At 38.0% G+C, this 26,165-nt stretch overlaps 1 protein-coding gene across 2 annotated transcripts in view; it reads right to left on the reverse strand.

Moving 5' to 3' along the window:
* Positions 1-25,597, reverse strand: part of LOC108230459 (RALY RNA binding protein like) — a 105,497-nt gene extending 79,900 nt beyond the window's left edge. The window contains exon 1 of one of the 2 annotated variants that reach the window (XM_017406714.3): positions 25,317-25,597. The gene's annotated coding sequence lies outside the window, so the exon portion shown is untranslated. Of the gene's footprint in view, positions 1-24,495 lie in introns of both variants that reach the window. The other variant, XM_017406716.3, reaches the window with a different exon arrangement.
* Positions 25,598-26,165: the final 568 nt, after the last annotated feature.

Raw genomic sequence — 26,165 nt, forward strand, 5'->3', positions numbered from 1 at the left:
ACCTGTTCCCTGTTCTCACCACAGATCACAGTGTCATCTGCAAACTTCATAGTCCACAGGGATTCCTATCTATCCTATCATCTATTAGTCTGTCCATCACCTGAGCAAACAGAAATGGGCTCAGAGCTGATCTTTGATGCAGTCCCACCTTCATATTGAAGCTATCTGTCACTTCTACATCACACCTCACCACTGTCCTGCTGTCCTCATACATGTCCGGCTGTCCTCATACATGTCCTGCTGTCCTCACCACTGTCCTGCTGTCCTCATACATGTCCTGGACCAGTATAACATACTTCTCTACAACACCACAGCTCCTCCCTCAGCACCCTGTCATATGCTTTTCTAAATCCACAAAGACACACTGAAGCTCTTTCTGACCCTCCCTGTACTTTTCTATCAGCATCCTCAGAGCAAAGAGGGCATCTGTGGATCTCTTTCTAGGCATAAAACTATACTGCTGCTCACAAATAGTCACCTCCTGTCTAAGTCTAGCTTCCACAACTCTCTTCCAGATCCTCATAGTGTGGCTCATCAACTTAATTGCCCCGTAGTTGCTACGATTCTGTACATCACCCTTGTTCTTAAAAATTGGCACCAACACACTTCTCTTCCATTCCTCAGGCATTTTCTCACTCTCGTTGGAGATTCTAATATAATAAATCATTCTGGCACCTTGAAATTGTGTATTGAAATAACACCAAGTCGTTTTGTGGTATTTGAAATTTTTTACCCAATTGTTTGAAACTTGAAACTGACAAGTACTTTAAAGGGCTATACTGCTGATCATTTTTCAAGCTACAATCGGTGATGGAGGCCAAGCACTTTTATTAAATCTGAATTACTTTTTTTTAATACCCTTGCCCCCATATCTACCTCGACCCTTAGTTCCAGAGAGAAGTGGTTAAAATACTTCACTGCGAAATGGGATACCACTTTGTGAAGATGAAATGCCATTAGTAGTTATTAATTCCTTTGTGTATAAACAAAAGTGACTTCGGTAAAACATTGTTTTAAACATTTTTTTTAGCTGGTTAAAGAAGAATGCCATTAAAACCAAATACAATACAACAAACGAAATGTTAAAAGAGTTGTTTTGTCAATAAACTAATTTATATGATGTGATACAATGCTATTTTACTTTTTTTGTTTGTTTACTTTGCTACTTTCATTAATGATGGTGGTGATTCCAACCTTAAAACGCTGGAATTGTTGTAGACACTTCCTGGTGGACATGCTTGGCTCCTCCTACTGGTGGAGTCAGGCAGGTCCTTTGCACACCTGAAGGAGATGAGGCATCAGATGAGTTGCTGTATTTAAGGCTGTGGTGGTAACCAGATCAGCGCTGGAGCATTGCTTACCTCGTGGTAAAGTCTTCGAGCCAGCTCAGTAACCTGCCTGTAAAGTTACAGATTTACTTACCTGTGTTTTTGTATTCGTCCTCTTAGTGAGTTCCTGTCTGCCTGACGTTCCAGTCTGGTTCCGGTTCCATCTGCAACGACCCAGCCTTGATTCCTCGTTGATGTCTTTTGTCTTCCTCAACAACCGATGCAGAACCTCACCTGACTATTTAGTAAGCCTCCAATCAGTTGTTTCGTTTATCGCTCGTTTAAGATCCTCGTTTGATCACTTACGGTTTCTCCTCCGCTTTTCAGATTCCACTTCCGTTCCGGTCATCTCACTCCTTACTGTAAATAAATACACTTACCTGATATCTGAGTCCTGTAGTCTGTCTACCACTAAGCTGTTGTTTTCTCTTCGACGTCAGAGAAACCTGACAGGAATACATTAAATATTATTATGCCAGTGAGAAACATTTTTTGAATCTCAGAAAATACTGACATTTCTTAGTTTTTGCTTGTAAAAGTGCAGCTTGTGGCCCCTTGTTTCAAGTGTAGCCCTGAAAAATCTCATTTCGAACGGCAGGATAATCCTACCCCTCAGTCTTCCCCCTAGATCATAAAAAGGATTGGGAAACCCCCTTTCTTTTTCTTGTCAAAGGATAGGGGGTTGGGGGGGGTTTAGTTCTGTACTGTAATCTCATTAATACTAGATGTTTTCTGTTCTTTAACAAGAACACAATAACATGACATAATTTGTAATAAAGTTTGGTGCAATTTCCACACAGTCTTATGAGATCACAAAAAGACAAAAGGATTATTTGTGCATCACTATGCCTGCTAATTAGTTTAAAGACTAGCAGGATTTGATAACATCTAGACTTTTAGTCTTCCTAATTAACTAATTTGTCTAATTTGTTATCGAACCTAATTGTAAAATTGACACATTGTGGTTTGCAGGAAACTAGGTGGTGTAACAGTTACCCTTTTAGATCCTTGAGTCTTGGCAGACAAACAAGTGAAGCTCCAGGATGTCACCACAACAGCTGTTGATCAAGATGCTTCTTGTAACTTCACTGCTACAACTATTCATTTTGGATGATTTTTGTACTGATATAAAAAAAACTGTCAGGCAAGCTCTCTACTCTTTTAGATACTTTATATCAAGCAAAACCAACTGACACTTTACTCTCGTTCCACATTTCAAGGATAAAATGTGATAAAAGTGTCATGTAGAAAGAAAGTTCTGATTAATTTCTTTAAAAAAAAAGGTGTCAATTCAATATCACAGGAGACATTTTAACCAAATGACACATCTTCAAGAGGCAACAATTAGTGTCACACAGCATGGAGTTAAAATAAACTTGAGTCAAAATCAATTTGAAAGCAAAGAACATTCAGAAGCATCAATATTAGATTTCCAAAATTGGCAATACTGAAAGCAGGGAGCTGCAAATGTCTGTTTTAAAAGAAGTCATGAGTATTGTGTTACAACAACACCGGCTTGCAGATCTGTTTCTTTAATTTGCTGCTATAGGACTGTGGAAATGTTCTACACTTTCTAAGCCCATGATAGAAGCTCATGAAATATTTATAGATCCAAGCAAACAACAGGATATGTAATTATCATCAAACACAAGAGTACACAATGGCTGCAATCAAGCCACTTCTGTCGTTCTGTCAGTCAACCTGGAGAAAGGTTAAGTTTTCCTCCCACTTCACTAATCTCTGCTGACCTTTCCAGGTTGATGTCTCTAACCCAGTAAGGTTTCTTCACGTTTCAAGGCACTTATTAAATCAATCAAAACACAATCAGCAAAGGGGCTGTCTAAAAATAAACAAGCTCTCCTCAGTGTTTGCGTGCAGCACTCAGATGGTTGCGTAGAGAGGTAAAAAAAAAAAAAACCTTGATATGTTCCTCTCGAACGTGTTGCCTCGATAAGACGATGACACATTCTGACACATTTCTGTGACACTGGCAAAGATCCAACGCAGGAGACAAGCCTTGAAGGCACAACAAGGCTACGCAAAACCATCTTGAGAGTTTACACGAGGTATTTCTGCTGCCTGTGATGTGTTGATTTCCCATATGAGAGCACATGATTCAGCACTGCTTGAAAATGTTAAGCATGTTTACCGCAGTAAGGAGACAGTTTGCTGGAGAGATGAGGTGTTGCTCTGCTTACAAATGTAGTTGAACAGAATTGGGATGATACAACAAGCATTTGGAATAGCCTGCAATGCCCAGTAAAATATAGGAGTGAGTTTGTGAATTGGACTAATACCAAGCAACCCTCACAAACACCCCTGAAGGCAGCAGCCTCTCACAGTAGGACATAGTGCCCAAAGAGACACACGTTGACTTGATAATGCCTTTTTTCCCCATACAGAACCTATGTCTGAAATTAATAAGTGTCAAATTGTTTTATTGACAACTGTTATTCAGACAACAGGTAGCCTAGCTGTGTCAGAAAGTAACAAAGTCCAACCCTCATGATTTCTAAAGCTTCTGATCACTTTATTCATATCCTGTCTGTTTATTTTCTTTAATGCATTTAAAACAAATCAATTATGGTCCAATGTGGCTATAATGCAAATTGGGATTCAGCCCAAGTGTTGACTTGGTCTTGACTTGCATTTTTCATACAGAACTTGTTTCTAGAATTGTTAACTGGTCAGTTGTGTTTTTCGACCCACTCTTTAACTCAACAGTGTCAAAAAGCCCATCAACCAAAAAGTAGTTAGTTTAATTTAGCATAAAAGCAACAGAAACAAAGCTAAAACTAATAAGAAGTAAGTTGTATTTGACCCATACTTTTTGTCAGGGTTTTAAAAAAAAACTAAACTAAAGATGTATCTAGTTCAGCCAAAAGGTAACAGCTAGCCAGCTTGGTCAGAAACCAGCAAACTCCAACACTTAGGGCTTTATTTGTATTGTGTCTGTTTATTTTCCCTAATGCATTTATGCATTATGGCCCAAATGATATGGGTCTGAATAAAGCAATGGTCAAAAAGCAAATTGATCAACAAAGACAGTCTGCTTGACTTCTTTTACATCTTGTTATAAAGATAAAAGACAGAAAATTAGTTTCCTTTGAGCAAAGCTTTTTTGTAGCTAGTAAAATTTGTAAAGCATCTTTCTCAAGTAAAAATGAAAGTGCTTCACATTAGCCTAAAATAAAGTAAAATTACCACTAAAATATATGAACAACCAAATATGTCTTCCTGCACCTGATTTTATATTTAATGTTATACAAAAATAATGTTATAATAGCACTCTAAGTAAAATAAACAAAATACATGTTATCCAATGTAATAAAGGTACACATGAATAAAGAAATATTTCCTATAGATGGTTTATAGAGTCATAACTAGTGTTTCTTTCCATTGTATGTGCTCTGAAAATAAACTCTTTCCTTTGCTTCATAATTTATGTTATTTTGATGTTTATTTTAAAGTAGATCTGCATGTTACTGCTGTTTAACATGCTTCAATCAGTGAAATGTTGAGTGGCAGTTGTTACAAAGATGCAAGAAGACTGGCTGCAAACTGAATAATGAGCTAGATATGACGGGAAGAGCCTAGTTTTTGCATTTTGCACTGGAGGCAGGTTGATGAGTTGTTACGCTGCTGCCTGTCCAAAAGCTGCGACTTGCAGACCGTCAGAACTGCAGTAAACATTTTGACAAGAGGCGAATAATGCCAGTCAAACAGAAGAAATCTTACAGTAAAACACATTTTCTTGAAGAAAAAATGTGTGCTCCAGGAGCCAGGAGACCTGCTGCAGATCAGGTGAGGGTGGTTGTATTTAAATAAGCCATCCTGCCTCTAGCAGTTGCTCATCCCTCTCAATAATTCATCGGTACCCTCCTTCTGTATACTTCGGCTTAGACAAAACATGGAGAGCCATCAGATTCAAAAAGCCAAAAGTCAGCTATTTTTTTTCCATGTAAGCTTTCTAAAGGCAAGCTTTTCATAATGTTGATTGTCCTCACTATCCTGTTCACTGAGTCTATGTGTGTGTCTTTCACTATTTTAAACTCAAGTACAAAAAAAAAAATTAAAAGCTAAGCATTACTTGAAGGAATGCATATCACCCACTGCCTTTCATAGCAGAGTTTTAGACAAAGATCAAGATGCTGATAAATGATGAAATCGTAGCCATTTTGGTCAAACCTTAAAAAAAACATTCTGAGATGTGCCATCTCATGCAGCATCCCAAGATGTTACTCAAAGTATGAGTAATTAATGATTTTCAGCTGTACACCCTATCATTATGTTCTGAGGCTTTCATTAAAATCCATCCAGTAAGTTAAGAGATTTTTTTGGTAATCAGGAAGCATAGTTGACCCCAAAAGGTAATACCAAATTTTGTGCACAACGTGTAGTGCTTGAAGCATGTCCTGGGCATGACTCTCTGCTACTACCACACTAAATCTTAGCACAATATTTGTAAAATTGACAGAATTGTAGCCATTTGTGTGTTTTCTATGGTCAGTTTGTTGTGGCACTCATCTTGAATTTGGTTGGCTCCAAAGTTAATCAGTTGCAAATGAACATCCAGAGGTTACTTTCTTTAAGTTCCATTAAAATCCATCCAGTGGTTCATGAGATATTTTGGTAACAGGCAGTCATACAAACATTTGTGGGCAAAACGCCATCCCCTGCCTTGCCATTTCAGAGGCAGGCAATAAAAAGAACTCAAGTTTGAATCAATTTACTTACTAAAATTAAAATGAATAATTTACCTAAGTGAAAGTTAATTTACCCTTAGTACAAACTCTGAAAAGTGCACAGTTGTAAAAGAACAAGATGTTGTTTGTTCACTTTGTACTATTTTTATCAAACATAGTTGTCATCTGAAGAATAAGCAGCAGCCTTCCATTAGCTGAAAGCTTGAAAATATCCCATAATGCACCTCATCTGAAATAGACTGCAACAACCTTGTTATGATTATTGGGTTTGAAGTGTTTTGTTGCTTTAATAGGCTGCAGTCTGTAAGCTGACCTTCTCCACTTTGTCTCACTTTACCTGAGTGGATGGACATGGACATACGTGAGCTACAACTTTCCAGTCAGGAGCAGTTCAGGTAATGTTCCCATCAGACTGGAACAGGTGTTGAGAGTGTTGTTGGGATTTTGACCAGAACTGCCTTTAGAGTTTTCTCAAAATGATGCAGAAATGAAAACAAACAAACAAAAAAGAAACATGAAGTGAAAAGCAGCAAAAACCTTACTGGGGACAGCAGTTGGAGCATGAAGGTCAATGTGTTTGACGTTGACAGAAAGGTTACAGTTCTATTCTTTAGAAATGAAATGAACACAACGTATCTCTAAATGAATGTGTCCACCTTGGACAACAACAGCAAAAAAACACAAACAAAAAAGGCAACAAACAAAGCGAAACAGGCAAGTCATGCTGCACAGTTGAATAAAAACACACAGCATGGTCTAAGGAATATCAGCTGAGCAGCATGACTGCACTGATCCAACACACCTTGGGTAAACAGTTCAGGCTGCTGCTGGTTGTGTGATTGGAATCTTTTCTTCGCTTACTTTGGGCCTCGAATTACAAACGAGTGATGGTTTGAATTAGAAAGAGCCCGTGTAGCTTATTGTCTCATGTGATTTATGTTAAAATTGTGAAATTTCCAGCTAAAATCTGCATTTTTTTTTGTGCTCTGCAATAGGATGAAAAAGTGGTGACAAATCGAGCCTGAACATCTTCCATAGACCTACAGGTATTTGATCTAAATTCATACTTTAAATGTACCACAGTCTTAGGATGACTACATACTAGACACATCTTTCCTTGACAAATTAAAGCCTTGTTAGGCACACAAGGATGGCCATGTAGTTTAACCATCCCTGCGTCTGCTGGTTATATGCCTCAGGAGCCTTGTAACTTTTCATTTTCTCTCCTGTGTAATACAACAGTTTGTGTATTAAACAGTTATAGAGGTAAGCAAAGTCTGGCAAAGATGCTATGTGCACAGACTGCAGTGAGTTTAGTTTACCAGTCTATTATTCAGTTTAACAACTAACTGTACGGGTCTTTTACAGCTACAATCACACATTTTTTATGTGTCACAAACAAACATTTCCTTCCAAATGTGTATTTAGAAAGTTGTCCTGAAGTATCTGATAGATCTATAATGGCTTTTGCCCATAGCTGTACACATCAATCGTTTGCTGTTCGACAACATCCTTATGTAGACTCGATATCTTTAATTATTTTAGCTTACCTGAGTCCCAGCTTGTCTAATTTAACCATTTTCCAATGTGGAGTGTCAGCATGATACTGTAAATCCTGAAATCACAACATTGACGTGTGCTCCTTCTTAAATAACCTGAGACAATCTTATAAAACTTAATTTGAATAACTAAAAGCACAAGGGTCTGAATTCAAATTGATTTGCAGTGAAAAGAGTATATCCATCGTTACGTGGAATCCATGTCACCACGCAGTGAGGGACTTTTACAGCAAAGAGACGTTTGGTTAATAAAGGTTTGGTCTTTGTTTACACGCAAAAGTCCAATTTCCACACTGTTTATTTGTTATTTTTTTTATTACTACAGCAGAAAGTAACAAGCTATAGTGCTATTCATGTGGTGTAGCTGTTTAATAGGTTTTGCTTGAGAAACTTGCTGTTTGACACCAAGGTTTTCTTTGGTAGAATATGCTTAAAAGAAGGAACAAGACATGTCTTTAAATTCCCAGCAGATTCCTACTCATTACACGGTGTGCTCTTTAAAGGTTGCTCTGAGCAGTTTTAGAATTAGACCAGTGTTACCTTCAACATTTCTCCCAAGCCTTTAACTTTTTATCCTTGCTATAATGAGCATCTTCCCCCTTCTGCAGCCCCTCACTCCTCTTCTTTGCTCTCAGTTTATCACACATAGAAATACAATTTGTGCCTTGAAAATGCTTGTTTTACATTAAGAAATGAATGCAAACATAAAAAAACTAAAATATGCTTGAGTACTTAAAATTAAATGTATATGATTCAGAAAATGATCAGTTCAGCGTCACTTTTACAGTATTTTACACAGTTTAATGCTTGAAGTGTAATATATATATATAATTTTATTTATTTATTTTCCAAATTAACATTTCTCATATATTTATTCTGTTTATCAGTGGATTCCAAAATTGGGTCAGGTCCCCACTGTGTGTGTGTGTGATTGTGTGTGTGCAGGAGGGAGACAGATAACAAGTTGGGTGTCTTAAGATCTCCAGAATTTAAATTCAAATTCAAAAATGCCTAATTATTACAAGACTTAACAAAAGTGGTCATAAATGGGTAAGAATGTGGTGTCAACTTGTTTAATTGTTTTTTTTGTTTTGTTTGTGTGTGTGTGTGTGTGTGTGTGTGTGTGTGTGTGTATTTTCTTTTTTTAAGAGTTTAGTGGAGTTTTTGAAACTTGTGCTTTTTTTGTTTCGTTCAGCTCAATTTTATTATCTTGTTTTAGGCAATCAAAACTAATATGCAAGCTTTCAAATTTCAAAAAGTCACATCTGGAGGAAACCTAGAGGCACAGGGCAAAACCAGAAACAAATAGGCTCCATCAAGCATTCATCTGGTGTTTTTGCTATGATTTTGATGAAAAATTTGTTCTTTCTTTAAACAGAGTTATTAGAAAACTCCATTTATGCATGAAAAAAGTACTTATTCTAAAGTAAACAAAAAAAAAATATAAAGATTTAAACCTATTTTCTTCTTTTATTAGATGCAATCTAAATTTCTGCACTCAATATGCAGAGCTTTGTGGTGCTGATTGTTATGAGGCACTGCCAGAATAAATACCAATTTTTTTTTTTCTTTTTAAATAACATTACCTATGATTTAATTTATTGTCAGAAACTAAAATTACATTTACATTTTATTTTAGATATGCAGGTTTTTGTTTTGGTAATTTTAGAGGTTTTAATTTATTTTTTTAAGCCTAACCAAGGACTTGATCTTTTGTCTTTGGCAGAGGAACAATGCACATTGCAATCATTACATTGTTTAACGCATAACATTGTTTTATGCATTCTCCTTGATTGAAATACAGTTTTAACAAAATAAATCTTTATTGGGGCAGAAATGCTTCAATACAGCTGATACTGAACACATCAAAATTTCCTTTTTGATGCCATCTATTTCCATCATAGAGTACAGTGCATTATATCAGACAAAGTTATCTAATATACAAGTCACAAAAACAAGAAATCATTGCAGTTCTGTGTTTTAGTTTTTCATCTGATGGGTTTCGATTGATTGTCTTGACTTAAATTACAATATCTTCAACTGTGCATTCCCCGTTCCAGCGTTTGGTGCCTGCAAGATGTGTGGGATACAATTAAAAAGTGCAAGCATGCATCCCCCAACAAAGAGAGAGAGAAAAAAACTTTGATGATGGAACCAAAGTGAGACACACAGTGATGGGGTAATGATTTTGTGCGCTTGAATTAAAATGGGAAGACTTAAATTGGACTCTGCTTAGCAGATCTGCCCCAACAGCAGATTCCAGGTTATTAAAGTAACTTTTCTCACTCGACAACAATTCCTTGAATTTAAATTATTTGTGTTCCAACAAGTATTCTTTTTCATGATAAACAGAGCTTTAAATAACCAAGAATAGCTCAGGGACATCTCTCTATACTTAATTTTTTTAACATAGTTAGGATGACGATTCGTGCCTTATCTGTCCTGAGCTCCCGAATCTGAGCTAACGCGTAAGAAGTGGCTTTGGCAGCAGATAAAATAAGAGCGACAGCAGCTAAATAATCTGCCTGTGAAAGAGCTGGCAGAGGAATGTAATTACAGAATGAACGGACAAAGCAGCTGTCTTTCTCTGAGCTTCTGGGGGAGATCGCTGAGAGCGGAAGCGAGGAAGTGCTGCAGGAAGGAAGCAAGTCAGAATGAGGATAATGTGACGGGAAAGGTGAAGAAATAAAGAAGATCAGGTGATCTTTGGTGGCGCATCGCGTAGTTTATAGTGATCTGGAATACTGCAGATGAATTTTCAGTTTCATTCTGATCAAAACAAAAAAGTTGCCACTCATTTCTGGGATCAGTTGTCGTTTTTTTATGGTTATTTTCCTCATCGGTCCAACATTCGCTTCCTGACCAGAAGACCACTCTGATGCAAGCTTGACGCTGTTAACTAAAATAAAGACTGACATATTTAAATGGTTTATCCACAGACCCACAGGCTAACTCTGAACTAAGACCTACGTTTCCATGGTAACGCTCAGTGGAACCTGCTGACAAAAAGGGGGGCAGACATATCCCACAATCTGTAGTTTTCTTACAGAATCGAGGTTATTATTGGGCCAACTTTCCTGCAGCCGTAACAGGTGTTGGGAGACAATCAGTGTTAGGTTTTTCATGTTTTTCACTTTTTCCACTTAATTTCAAGGTGCTGTGTGTAGGATTTGTTGAAATTTGAACACACATGCACACAGGACCTTTGAGTCATTGTTTGTTTTGTCCCTCATGGGTTATAGTAGGTTGCTGCTAAATGATGGAGGGCAACAAAAAGCCCCATCTTTTGATCAAAGTTGTGTGCCTGAAGGTGATTGATGTGCGGCAAATGTTATTTATATGTGAAAAGAAACCAATACTATTTTATGTAGCATTTTCTTCCTTTATAGTGGCACAACAAGCATCACACAGACTTATAGTGCTAACTGTCTGTTAGCAAAGTACGTATCTCATAAACCACTCAAATTGAAGCATTTGGAAAAAACCCAATTCAAGATGGCTGATCAACCTTCGCAAGCACAAAAAAATGCTATAACTCAGTCAGTTTTATAGATACTGTTGTAAAATGGAGCGCTACTTTCATTTTTGTTCCCAAATCATCATTGCCACTTATCCCAATATGTTTTTGGGACTGTGCTGTAGGCTGAAATATTAACAAGTAAAACACAGCTCATGAGAAAATGAAAAAGAATAAATATTGGGTTCATAATGGGACATACAGTGCGTAATAATAATAATTAAAAATATTTCCAAATAACTGTGTGCATAATCAACAGACTACTTTAAATTGTCCTCCACAGATGGCCAGGAGCCGTGTTTGTGCATTTCAGTCACAATAACTGTAAATGGTAGAAAAGAGAGTATAAATTTATGGAGAAGTCATACAAGTGGTGCTTGTATTTATGAGTCTGTAAACATGGCTGTGTTGTATATGTAAATTTTGTCTCAGAAGTAAAAAAAAAAGTGTCTTAATTGATGTAGCATTAAACTGTGACAGCTGAACAGATCTGCTTGTTTTGCTCATTGCACTTTCCAGCTGGTTAGGATTTCTCCTAACTGGTTTGTTCTGCTTCAGAATGGTGAGGCAGGTCAGTGCAAGCTAACACACTGACTCCTAACAGCTTGATGCGTAATGACAGCACAGGTCCATGTTTTGCAGTCAGAGTTTTGTGTCTGTTTGTGTGAAAGTGATTGCATTCCTCTGCCCTTTCCTGTTCCTTCACACATTTGCATCCTATATTGGCTTCATTCTCTTTGCTTAGAGCTAATTGGAAAGTGAAATTGCCTTTCAGATTGTTTCAACTCGCACCGGCCAACCCAATTAGCTCAACGATTTTTAACGCTGGGAAGAGATCCATGCCTAAATGACGTGGCTAATTTGAATGAGTATTTCAAACCCATGTGTGCAATTAATGTCATTTACATATGTAATGTGTCGGCTTGATTACTTAATTATGTTTGCATTACGTGGTGATGTCACTGACAGGTGTCTTTTAGAGAAAAGATGTGGAAACCCACGCAGATATTGCCCTGCATCATATAGAAACTGTGGCTCCACCTGAAATTTAGAGCTGTCAAGCTTCTCCACCTTCAGACTTTCACATCTATTCCTGTCAAATACATTCACTGTCATCCACTGGCAGATATGGATTTTCTTTCCAGTTAGCACATACAGTCTCTCATACTTTTGTCATGTGGTAGCAACTATTTTAAGCAGGTGACTAAAACTTGAATATTGGGGTTTAACTCTTTAGGAATCAAAAGTCAAAGTATTTGACGGTGCAGTTTATTTTCTTTTATGCGGCTAAATTTTAGTTTGAACTCTTTCACGGGAAGCACAATGCACTATAAGTGAATTCAATAGATGTCCCTTATATGTGCCTGTTAAAATTTTCATTTTACCTCCACCTCTGAGGCTTAACCCACCCACCGCGGAAATCTAGGGAAGGGAGGAAAGGCCAAAAAAATGCACTAGCTGCTGAGAAAAGGTGCAGAGATGGGAGGGCTGATCTGTAAGTCGGCAGCTGCTGGAATCAAAATGGAGAGGCACAGTTGTATAAAGCACCGGTCGCGGAGCTATCTTTTGAGTTAGAGGATTTTTCACCTTCAGAATCCCTTGAAGCAGGATCTGTGGACATGTAGTGAGAGACCACAGCGGTTCCTGAGCTCACGGTTTGAGCCGTTCGCTCCTGCTGCAGTAAAGCCTGAAGCAGCTGATGCAAGCTGGGGCAGTCAGAGGTGTAACATATGGTCAGTAAGAGGGGGAAGAAGGCAGCCCACGAACACTGATTCATTTTTCTAACACTAAAAAACAAGGGAGGTGTTTGCGGAAAATTAGATGAGTCTAGGTCATCAAATTTTTAGACATGAGGATGGTTTTCACTGATTTGAATTGAGGAAAAGAACGCAATGGAGAAAATCCATCCTCTTATTATTAATGATATTGTGTTTTTCTAAAAGGCTATATCTTTGTTAGGACTACAAAGTTTTGGATAATTTGCAAATTTCAGTGTTAATATGTGTCACTTGCAGCCAACTAGTTCATTTTGCAACCCTTAAAGGGTTAGTATGGTCATTCCTGGAGTGCTGTTCTGTTAAATAGTCATGAATACTTACACCTTATCAGCTGTGAAATCAGACTAATAAAGAGGAAAAAGGCCACCTAAGAGTCAGGCTAATGGTGAGCCAGACCGCTCCCCATTTTAGAAAGTTTTTTAAGCAACTCTTGCTCAGAAATGTCATACATTAAGATGCTATATTAGCTCAGATTAAACCTCTACACTATTTCATGGCATAATTTGTTTGTCACTGTTTTCTCAACCGAACAATGCCTCCGTGACTCCAATCTTTTTGTCTGATTTTAAGGCTGAAAAGGTACTATTAAATCTTCATATGTTTTTTGACAAAACATCATTACAACAATGAGCAGTCTATCCTTTTAAAAAGCCTAAGTGCTCTTTTTCAGGTTTAATACTTTTAGTAGACATGTACCAATCAGCTTTCCAGGCTGGTTTAGATTTCTATATTTCTGCCAATTCTGATTTCTTTCAGAGAACTGTACTTAACAACAATCTCACAACTTAGTTTGTAGTTTGACTATGCATTCATATACTATGCTGTAGAGGCGAAGCGATGCACATATTTTGATTCAGTATACAAGTGTGCCAAACAAATACAGCATTGTTTTAACCCTGTACAAGTGCAGAATGTCTGTGGTTTTTTATGCCTTCTAAACTCCATTAATTAAACAAATTAATTAAACAATTTTCCCCCCTCGTAATTTTGAAAACATAGCAAAAGAAGCTACAGAATGTCCTAATTGTCGTTAAATTCTGCTGTTTGGGAACAGTTGCAAGTTCTCAGTCAACAATAAGGATGCAGAAAGGAAGGTGGGTCAAAGAATTTAACACTAATAGGGTATTTAGCTGGCTCTATTTTCAAATTCACTCATTCTATCATCACCTAAATGTAAACATTACTGGTACAAGGAAAAAAAAAAACATTAAACAGCAAATCCAGCAGCTCATGGCAAATAATTCGGACAAGGCTAAAGTAACAAAAAAAATGCCACAGATGTTTTTATAGCATCAAGCTTCATGACTGAAAATGCTAGTTTTAAGAACACACTGAAGGTAATATAGCTCAGGTATGGTGCTCCCTCTTGCTTTTTTAAAGCGAGTACAAGTTAAGTTGGCCACAGTTTATCTGAAGCATCTGCTATTGCTCTTGTGAGTAATGGATGCATATTCACGGCTTCTGAGGTTACCGTGCATTACATCACACCTGACTGTTGGATACAAACATATGTTCAGCAAACTCACTCCAATTAAAAAAAAAACACACAAAGCAGAGCAACTCCAGGAAACAGCCTGAGCTGCTAACCTGGATGCAAGTTTTGCACCTTCATGTTTAACAGCACTGAGTTATTTTCTCTGTCTGTCACAGGAAATCTGCAAATAATGTTTCAAGTGTTTTTCAGGAGGTGTTTGTTCAACTAAAACCCAAGTTTAAAAAGTATTACAGTATATCTCCTTTTTAAGACAACATTATAGCACCTTAATAGTCTTATCTTTGTTGCACATTTCAATGAATAAAAGTTCCCCAGTTGATAATGGCACCGGTGTAAGTGGCACCTTTTACTATTATGGAAAACAAAAGTCTGATAAGTAAAATAATCAGGAGACGGACTTCTGTCGTTATTTCTTTTTAATAGTTTTTTGAACCAATTGCACGTCTTCTAACCCAATTTTTAAATACCTTACAGATATTTCAAATTGCTTACTTTGAATCTACCATTTTACATCCTTTAAATACAAAACTTATATCTGCATTTGCTTGGTGTAATACAGTGGTATAACGCTTAGTACTCAGACAAGGGTGTGAACAATTACATCTAAAAACAGCCAGTTAAAAAGAAGTTGTCGCTTTGTTTAATTGCAAAAAACTAATTATAAAGATTCAAAAGCAAACCCTTTCTTTTTGAAGGGTTCACAAGCTCCCAATCCAATAATCCTGAGAGCAACTGTTCAGGAAGTGTAGCTATTATTCTTTAATAATGTTAAACAGGCTACTTGTGTAATTAATATCCTTCATCAGGTTTTCATTCAGATTTTCCAACGAGTCCATTACCCGAACCGCAGATCTGTGCCAGGATTGGTGTTGGCTAATGTCTAAAATCAAATGGATGGAAACAAAACAGAAAAGGCTGCCGGTAATGCAGCGAACGCACCACAATGTGCGCTTTGATTTCCTCTGATTTAAAACCTGGTGGAAAAATCAATATAAGAATGAAGCCTTATTTACACGCGCACCTGACAGACTGTGGCTCCCTGCAAGATGTCAACAAGCTATTATTGTTTCAGGAGCGGTCTCCTTTTGTGTAGCTAAATGGGAAATTAAATAAAGGACATTCGGTTTTAACGGAAAACCTGCCAGTGAGCAGGGCGGCATTTAGTAAGACGTATGTTTTGGTCTGTTTATATTTAGGTTCAAGTTTAATAATAAAAAAAATAAAAAAATTGGGATCATAAATTAGTATAATAAATAGAAGAAAATGAGATGACTTTGTCTCCATCATTTAACTGAATGGAAATCCTTTCTAACAGAATGCTTGAAGTCTCTCTGTATGCCATTAAAGATTCCCTGTCAGCAGAAATCAAACTTTGAATCTGGAGCAGAATATATTACTGCCATCACCAACAGTCCCCCGTATCCCAGAGTGAACCGTTTGTTGAGAGAAACATAAAAGGTTTGCTCTGTGAACATGTTTTTGCCCTCAGGGTTACACAAACTCACTAGCTAGCCTGCTAGCTAACTGTCTCTCCTTGAGTGCACCTGTGCTTCTCCTGTAGAGTTAGACACTGAAAATTGAGGTCATGATCCTCATGAGTATGTGAGTCAAGATGCCTCTATGTGGAAATATCTCTCTTTACTCTTGTTCACTTTAAATCTCCTAGAAATATCTGCTTGGGAAATTTCTGCCTTTTCTTTCTGCCATTGAGCATTCCAAGCAGCCAATTTAACATTATTCTTACTTATCTTCATTTTTTTAGTCTCCTTGAGTGTTTTCTTCCTGTCCCGATTTAATATAGCAGCATTTCCTTTAAGTTTACAATTAAATATAAGGTTAGACTTGTATCCGTATGCTCCACTAACGATATAAGGCGCTTATACCAAACCAGATCATCTTAGAGTGCGTTAAAATAGAGCCTGATTACTTATATAGGTGAGAGATTTCATTTTTGTTGAATAAAATTACAAGCACTATAAAAGCATATGACTGTCTCTAGTACACCTTGCAGCAATAATGGTCCATTACTTGTTTATAGCAATAAAAAAAGTTGTATTTTGAGAAATAAAATGTGCAAAAATGACTTCACACTAAAGAGGAATGTGTTGAACTCAGAGAAGTGTTTCATGTGAATACACCTGACTCATTGGAGCAAGTCCTTTTAAAAGCACTGCTGCTAAACTACCATCGACCCCCCCCATTCAGTTTGCACTCTGTGAGTTGGGCTTGTTTTGTGTCAGAATCACTCCCGCCCACATCGAGAGACAAATTTAAGTCCAAACTGTCTGCTTCACTGAAGCGACGAGGGAGCCCGCTGTCCAGACAAAGCAAATAGACCTTCACCTCCAAACTGCCCCTGTGTGGTTTGTTTTGCATCTGTCTGTGGCTCTTTTAGTTTCCTTTGTAATGATCTCGTCTCTTTGGGGTTTGTTCTGTTTTCTCGCACCGGTTTTTGGTTCTCCTTGTTGTCTTCAGTCTCCTTTACAGTCAGGCTGCATTTTGTGTGGTTTTTTCTGCGGTGTTCGCAGTTAGTTGTCATCGTTTTGTGCCTTTCTGTTTGTTTTAATTTAGGCAAATATTTCATCTCTTTGTCATACTGTGTCTCATCTAGTTGCTTAGTGTTCTGTGCTTAAATGTATATGTATTTGTAGTTTATTTTTTGTCTCTTTGCAGTCAGTTTGTATCTTTCTTGCTATTTGTGCCTGTCTGCAGTTACTTTGTGTGCCTTTGCAGTCATTTTGTGCCTCTGGATGACTTTGTTTTTCTTGTGTATTTTTGTGTATCACTGTGTGGACGCTTTAGGTCTCTTTGGAGACATTTTTTTTTCTTTCCAGACAGTTTGCATCATGTTGTGTTCTTTTTGGTGCCTCTGAGTGGTTGTTTACTCTCTCTAGCATTGTTGTACTGTTCTTTTGTATTCTGTTTGTGTCTCTTTGTTGTCAGTTTGCATCATTTTGTCAGCATCCAACTCTTTTTAGCCGCTTTGTGCTTCACTGGAATGTGATTTGGCTTTTAAAGGTGAAACTGTACTTGAAAAAGGACAGGATGACCTACTGTCCTTTCTGAAGGGCCTGCAAAACAAAAGCAATATCTCAAAAATAGGATTGGGTGGTATAACGATAATAATATTTATCTAAAAATAGCAATAATATCACTTCTTAAAAAAAAAAAAATATCACATAAACTAAAAAAACAACACAAGTGAAGTGAAAAAAATGCTTATTGGGTAGTTATGCAGTGAGTGAACTAGGGTGGAGTATGTGTTGTGAATGACTGTGAGCTACTACCACACCAGTTTTAAACAGATCCTGCACAATCAGGTAGCACCCAGAGTATGTATTGAGGAACAGTCTCAGCTGCTACCACACCAAATTTTAAACATCTTCAAAATTAACCAAGTTATACCCATTTATGTGTTTTCTAAAGTCAGTTGGCTGTAGTGGCCATCTTAAATAGGGTTAAGGTAATCAGTTGACTATAACAACCCATTTTTTTCTGACAGTTTATTCAAATCAGTAGTTCATGGGCTATTTTGCTTACGCCACAGACCAACACACAGCCACGAGCAAAAACATTATCGCTCTGCCTTCGCCTTTGGCTGCAGGGGGATAAAAAAGAAAGGAGCAACGAAATCCTAAACCCCCTCAAATAAAATAACCTTGGGCAGTTTCTTGTAATAAAAACCTGGTGCCATGGAAGCAGTGGGTCACGCCGTGAAAAAAAACAAGCAGAAGCAGAGCAGACTGGTTATTATAGAGAGCCCATGATCCACAAAAAATAACAATGTCCTCCTCTGGTGTAAATCTAACAACACCCACCTTCCCTCTGTGTGCTCCATAAGCACACCTTTGGAAAGTTTGCAACTGGCTCATCCTGACAGGATTAATACATCGGTAGGTGTAGCTTTAACGACAAACCTTCACATGAGACATGTTGATTCTGTAACATTTTAAGCCTTTTTGTGTATTTGAATTTTGTGTTGCATCTTTAATATAAACAGAATTAAAGATATCAGCAGTCTCAACCCGGATTCAAACAATGAATCATATTGCATTTATGCCTGTCAATAACTGGCCAGTTTGTCTGCATGTGAAAACGCCCACAGCCGGTCAGGAGCAGGTGAGGGACAGCTGAGCCCAGCAGGGGGACGGCGACAACAGCTGATCCCTGCAGAACCAGCTTGAAGCTGACCCAGAGGGGGACTCTCCGCTGTAATTGTGGTCCCCGAGGTAATCTAGGCGGGACATTATCTGCTTCAATGGCTCTCTGCAGCATCTGGAGGCCTCTGCCACCTGCTTCAGCGGGGCTCCACACCATTCCTCTGCCTCTTTTTCAGCTGACAGCACGCAGCCATTTGGTTGTGCCCTCAAAAAAAAACTGAGATGAAGTTGTTGACTTTGTCTGTACCTGTGCCTCCATGTTGGAGCCAGTCCTCCAAACAGTCCGTCTTACCAACAAACAAGAAAAACTAACAGTCGGCTGAATTAATTGCCACGAGCAATCCTCGACTGTTTATACAATTGTGGACTAAAATGATTTGCGCAATTAGATAATGTTCCTACACTTATTGTGTTGTCTAGCCCCGGTCATCTCTAAATTAACACTGGTACTTGCTTTTGAATCTAAATAATGAAATAATTAGGTAAGGCTTACCCTTGGCTCTTATTATGCTAATTGCAAACTGACATAAAAACATCCTTAGCTAGTTTTTATGTCTAATATTTATAATGACTTTGGGGGTCTTCATATTAGAAGGGTGATTTATTTTGTCTGTTATTTGCTGAGGTATGTTCAGTGCAACTTTATGTTTTACTGGGATGCAAATTTATTTTTCACACTGTGAAAGGTTACAAGGATAGTTTATGTGGGTTTCTGTGGAAAGGCTATGAATGGTTAATATCTTACTTGTTGTAGATAGATCTTTGAATGGCCTCAGTTTGGAAAAATAGAGCTTAATTTTAACTGGAATGATGAGCTAACGGCTAGTACGATTGGGACTTATGAGCAAAAGTGAATTGCTGCTGTCATAAAAGCAACTCAAAACTACTAATAATAATAACAACCAATATATAATACTAATAAATAGTCATGTTACATAAAACTGACTAATAGCATTCAAATTATGAAGATTTTGAGATTGGAGTTGCTTGACAAAATTTAAAGCATTAGATTTCCTGGTCATATTTATACTCTATTTCTCCAAAATAGGGCTATTCAAAGAGCTATATACAACAGGTAAGATAATAATTATTCATGATATTCACCTATACCTAATGGGTGGTGCTGAAGTGGAGGAAACAGAGTGTTTGAGGGTGTAAAAATTAAAAAGAAAATCTCACAAAAGTAAAACAAAAATACTATTCAGTCTACTTCTGAAGGGCTTCAACTGTAAAACAAAGACGTGCCTCAGCTTTTTCTCTGCTGCTCTGCTGCTCATGTGTGAGTTAGTGTCTGTGTAAACATTCCATTCAAACACTGTTGCATTTCATTATGTGAAAAGGGTTACTTCTCTGCCTCGGGGTTCAACTTTAATGATGATTTCCGGCAGACTTTTGTGGAAAACGTGCATTTGTATGCCAAGACGTGTGATAAAACATGATCTGTACGCAGGGTAAGATGATTCTCTGGGATTGCAATTACATTACAAGTAGATGGGGGTAAAGACGCCGCAGAAGCCTTCAACAATCTGAATTTTGATCCAAGTCTTTCTAAACCAAACATGTGCATCAGAGGCAGCAGCACTGAATCTATATGTAATAAAAAAGTAATTTTCAGTCAGGTTATCCCCTGTGAGGCTGCTGTTGATTGTAATTTGATTAGAAAATTGTACTAGATTTGTTAACCCAGTGTTAGTTTGATCAATAACACTGAGTCGAAATCAGAATAAATCTTACTTTTCTTAAGGACATCTAATAAAGCAGCATCATGCTTCTTTTAAAGGTTATTTAACTCCTTATTAGATTAAATTAACCTTATTTGCCTATGTTAGACAAGTAATTCTTCTTTAAATAGGGAAAACAGATGTAACTGTTGCCTTACTGTAATCTACTAAACCTGCTTGTTTTCTGTATTCACTCAATAAAAAAATTCAAAATAAATATATTTTCTTCTTCTCCCAGTGTACGTCTCTGAAGCCTAATGAGTCTGAAGATATTCTCAACATGAATTAAATAATGAATTATATGCAAAACAAAAGTTTCTAAAATTTTCAACAAATTTTAGCACAATTCTACGCTTTATTATTTAAAAGGCTTCCATAATAGACGCAGGGAAAGTTGCTCGGTTTGACCCTATTCCCCGCATACAGGTTTAATTATCCAGAATACGAGTTGTGAGATCAAATTAACGGCTCAAAAAATGGGCAGTTAAGTGCTCAACTCTCATTTCATAAGGATGAATTAGGCTCTGTGTGTGTCAGAGACGCGGAGCAAAAAGGAAACCTAGAATGTAAAATAAAAGCTCCTTTTAGATTCATTTTTCAGCTCATTTACACACAATTTATTAGAAACACAGAACCCTAATGCAACCAGCACTTCATAAGAGAGCTAATATTCGGTGTTTAAGCTGATTTAGAAAGCTCTTGATTTAATTGTGTTCATATTGAAAGGTGCAGTTTGTGTAAATTGCATTTGGCTGCCACAACACCTGTTTTTATTATTCTGACAATTCCAATCACCGAGACTCCAGGAAGTAAACCTGAACACATCCTTAACACAGTTTAAGAACTCCACATCCGCCATAATGATCATATAGTTAAACTCTCATTTCTCTGCAGGCCAGTTAAATTACGCTGCATTAGTTTCCGTTCGATGTATCTGATAAACCGAAGTGCGAAGAAGCAAAGTTCTGCAGCTCCTAAGATAAATGTTGTCACACGCCTGTGAGTGGATTTTATTAGAAAGCAATGACAAAATGAAAAGTCGGGGAGTCGCAGTGAGTCGCTTCAAACATTTTTGGCCCATATTTCGTCTGTCTGACGAAACAAAACTGTGTATCTCTTCAGAAAAGGGAGGCTGCCTGAAATGAGTCAAACCAAGTAGTTTAAGGTCTAAAAGATGATTTTTTGTTTTTATTTGGGGCAATTTGTGTATACAAAACAGAACTGTACAGCTCTCTGATATGTAATAGTATTTATTATATTATTGTTTTTTTAGTTTTAAACAAATACCTCAAATCTTTTGTAGTGGGGCTCTGTGAAAACCTTAAAAAGAGTTAATATCTTACCTGTCACAGATATCTCTTTAAACTGAGTTTGGAGACATAAAGCTAATTTTCTGCCCAGATTAACCAGCTAACAGCTAACAGAGTCAAGTCTAAAGTGGATTGCTGTTGTCTTAAACAACTCCAATCTCAACAATTTAAATAATATTAATAATTGCTATTTTGTAAACAGTTACATCACCATCAGTTCCACATTATATGATTATTTACATGAAATTCTATGGTTTTTTGAAAACACAAATAGTTGCGACAGCAGCTAGCTTACAGTGTGGGACACTTCCTTCAGGAACATCATGTTGTTCCTGCTGAAATAACCAGGTAATATGAAACTGACAATGATGTAAAGGGTTTTAAAATGCTATTTGCGCGCACCGCTATGAAAGATTTAAGGGTTGAGTTGTTTTAGGATGCCAGCAATCCTCCTTGTTCTTGTCCCAGCTCAGACTATTCCTTCAGACTACCTAGACAGAATAAAACTTTTTTCTTCAAATTGGGGTCATTCAGAGAGTTATCTAGAATAGATAAGGTACAAACAAAAAGACATCTACACTGGAACTTTCAGCCACTGTTTTGGCATCTCAACAGACAAAGGGTAAAACGTCTCTGAGAACATTTCTCACTAAATCCTTTACATTTCTTATTTCTTTTTCACAGTTTGTGGTTTACATTTAGCTTAAATCTATGATAAAAGATAATGTCCGGTCAAATTTAGTGTGAAATCTATCCCTGCAAATGTAGCTGTTATCTGTGTTACAAATTAGATTCACAGCTTTTTAATAGCCTTTTCATTTGTAAACTCAAACTCCATTCCCCTCAACAGGCCGGCGTGCACCCGTACTACATGCTCAGTGCATACAGTGGGCTGCCGCGTGATGTTTTATTCATGCCAGCAGAGGTAGCAGAGGTATATAGGCACACACGTGAGCTATTACACCTCTCCGTGAGTCTCCTGTGCAGTTCTGGCTTGGCCCAGATAACAGCAAACCTGCCCGGAGGCGAGACACAACACTGCGGGACGTAATGGAAGCTATCATAATGCATAGCAGGAGAGATGTCCAGGAGCTCGAGCCGTGGCGGCGAGGCAGAGACGCCTCTCAGTCAGGAGCGTGAAGACACGTCCGTGTGTTTTGATAGAGCAACTTCAGGTTCTAAAAGCAGGCAGATGGACTGCTTTAGGTGAATAAATGGAATGTGGGCTGAGGGTATATGGCTGAAACATGTCCCACAGAAAGATAAAAAGATGTCAGTTTGAATATATTCAGATATTTTTACCTCATTCTGCCACAGTCATCTTGTAGAAGGTGCTTAACCCTACCGTGGCCTTTGGGTCAAATTGACCCAAAGTTACAAGAGCTTCTCTTCCTCTCTTCAGTTACGAGGGCTTCAGGAGGGTTAAACTTGTACCTGGTCACATGAAAACCTTCTTCAACCATCTGCAATAAAAGTTGCAGTTCCAACTAAAAGTGTAACCCTCAGATGAGTGATTCAGGCAACTTTTTAAAGGATTTTTGAAGACTCTTATCTGGCATCTGATTTTATAGTATTTGAAACACAATCAGAAGTTTTTGAGGCTACTTCCCAGTTCTGATTTGTCCTAAATGAGCCAAACGCACAAAGCAATCACCGGCTGATTCTAAACACTGTCTCTAAATGTGTCTCTCACATTAAAAGGCATTCAAACCACACACTGTCTCTTTATCTACATCTGCTTTATGACCTGAAAAGATTGAACCGACGGTCGGAAAATCAATACGCAATAACAGCCTTTCACTTCTTGATAAAATGTTTACCCCTAATTGCTCTAATTAGTCAACCTTATTAATTAAAAATGTAACTGCACCCACAGAGTTCTGCGTTTATCAATATTTCATCGCATTAAAATTGACCTGTTTCCGATCCACCGCAGCAGGCTGGTTAATGACACTGAAACTTAACAGTCTATAGTCGGGCTTAATGGTCCGCTTCTGGATGTTTTACGGGCCTGACTAAAGCTGTGTTCTGTCCCGTTAAGCTGGATACATAAAGGAAGTAAAATGATGACATTTGATGCACAAGTTCAACTGATAGGGAGCCCTTATTGAATCTAAAATGATATAAAAAGGGTATTTTACTTCTTTCTAGTACAGGAACGGACCTCAGTGTGTCAAAGTTTGCTCAAAGACAATTTTTATACAGAACTACTCACAACCCCCCCTCACACACACAACAAATACTTCCAATCATAGGTTGCGAACTGTTTTTTAGGGTTACATGGTCATTTTGTTAGCATCTCCTGCAGCATACCAATAATCTGAAGTTAAGCCTGAATGTTCAGAGGAATTATACTCTTGTCTGCAGCTTTAATAATTTCCTGCGAAATCAGATCTGACAAATCCCAGCGTATTTATGTATCGGGGGGCCTTGGAAAGCCGATTTGAGTTTGCCCAGCCGGTAAGGAAGGCACTTAGGAGCGGAGAGATATTTGCTCATGACATGCAGCCGTGCTACTTATGTTCCCAACTTGTTAGCCAGCTGCAGTTTGAAGAAATGCCTGCTGCAGAAAAGGAGAAGCTTTTAAATTCTGCCCTAGAATCAATAGATGGATTCGGTTTCAGCACTTTTTTTTATCTTTGAAATGTTATTAGGTGCATCCTTTCCAAGGATCTGAACGCAACTACTTGCATTTAGTCCTTAAAAGTCAAAGAAAATCTTGTGATCCAGTGGTCCGATATTTGATTTTTATAAAGCCTTATGCACAAATCAAACAACTTGTAACCTTCAGGTAACATTGATGAAGAATTATTTGCTCTAATGAACATTTAGGCCATCCTCGCAAAGCAATAAATCAGCCACAGGTGCATATCTGTCACCTCAATCTTTATTTGAAAATACAGAAGCGTTTTATTGTGTACCTGCAAGAGGGAAAATGTCTGTTCATCCTCCTTGATATAGAAAAGAAAAACGATTTGAACTCTCCCAAGAATCAAAACTCCCCTCGTCCACCCAGCATCATCTAGTTTTTAAAAAAGAGGAAAAATAACATCCAAAAATACTTGACACTGCCATCAGCAAAACAAAAATAAGAGAGAAACACAAAAACAAAAAGAAAAACACGAACCTGTGAGCTGCAGGAAAAGTATCAGGTTAAAAGAGGCTTAAAAAACGATTCCCTTTTTTTAGATAAAGAAAAGAGGAACAAAGTGTAAGCAAAGACAAAATCACAAAACTGGAAGGCAACAAACAACCCTGCAAAATGCAAACCAATGCACAGCAACAGCAAAAGTCGACAAAAAAAAAAAAAAAAAAAAAAAAAAAAAGAATAACCATAAAAATGTTTCAAAACCACCAGTAAATATTTGGGAAAAATCTCACTGCTGACAAAAACCTGCTTCAAAACAAAACTGCAAGCAAAGTCGAGGCTTCCTGGAGCCCCCCCTCAAACCTCTTCCGATCAGAATAAACTGCATGCTAAAAACTTGAAGCCTGTGGATGTGTGTGTGGGGGGAAAAACGCTCCGAACCACCACCACCACCACCATCATCATGCCACCGCTCAATTCAAACACCAGCAAGAGGAGGAAAAACAGCAGGAGGGGGGAAAAAGAGGGGCAAATTTAAAAGAGGGGAAAAAAAAGAAAAATAATAATTAAAAAATGCTTACAAAAAAAATAGTTTTTCTCTTTTTTTTTTCTTTTTCTTTTTTAAAAAGTGCCACAGTGGAAAGGTCTACTCACCGAGTGGGAGTAAAATGTTGCAATAAAAATGTGAAATGGCTCAAAATACAGTATGGCGGTGCGAGGCGGAATGCTGTGCCTTTTCTCCAGCTCTCTGCCTCCAGATCTGTCATGTGACTGCCTCAGCCCCGACTTCCAGCAATGAGAGTCCAGCACCGAACAGCTGATGCCCAATGCGCTCCGAACGGCTCCAAAACTAAAAGGGAGGGAGTCCTTATCATCCCACAGTTATGACTGGGCTGCTTGTCTTGTTTTCTGATGCTGCTTTTTTTTCGGTTTTAAAGATGCAGAGCTCTGTGTGTCTAGGGGTGTATGCGTGTGTGCGTGTGTCCGTTTGTGTGTGTCAGCGCCGCGGCAGGATGCAGGAATCTGTATTGAAATCCTACATTTAGATATCAGGCAGCGTCGTTTTGCTCCGACGGGGTGTGTGTTTTCACGTCACAGAAACGCAGCTCTGTCCATTACTGAAGCTGGGAATTTTCAAAGATTTACACCTTAAAGGGACAGTTCAGACCCTCCGAAACGGGGCTCTGTGGAAACGACAGGAACCATGAACATCTTACCTGTTGTAGATAGCTCTTCACCACCTCAGTTTGGAGAAATGGTGATCAATATGACCTGAGCCATCTTTAAGCAACTCTCTGTCTTAAAATCGCATTGCTGTCAGTTTTGTTAACTGCTGCCTCTGAAAGGCAAAAGGTGGGTGATGATGTTTTTGTCTGTGCCTGTGCGGTTGTCTGTCTGTTAGCAAAATATCCCATGAACCACTGAACGGATATTCTTGAAGCTTTTAGAAACATCTACAGCTGATTAAACAACTTTAGCCGACAGAAAAATGACTATAACTTA

Source organism: Kryptolebias marmoratus, linkage group LG21 (genome assembly GCF_001649575.2).
Source record: "Kryptolebias marmoratus isolate JLee-2015 linkage group LG21, ASM164957v2, whole genome shotgun sequence".
Classification (NCBI taxonomy): Eukaryota; Metazoa; Chordata; class Actinopteri; order Cyprinodontiformes; family Rivulidae; genus Kryptolebias; species Kryptolebias marmoratus.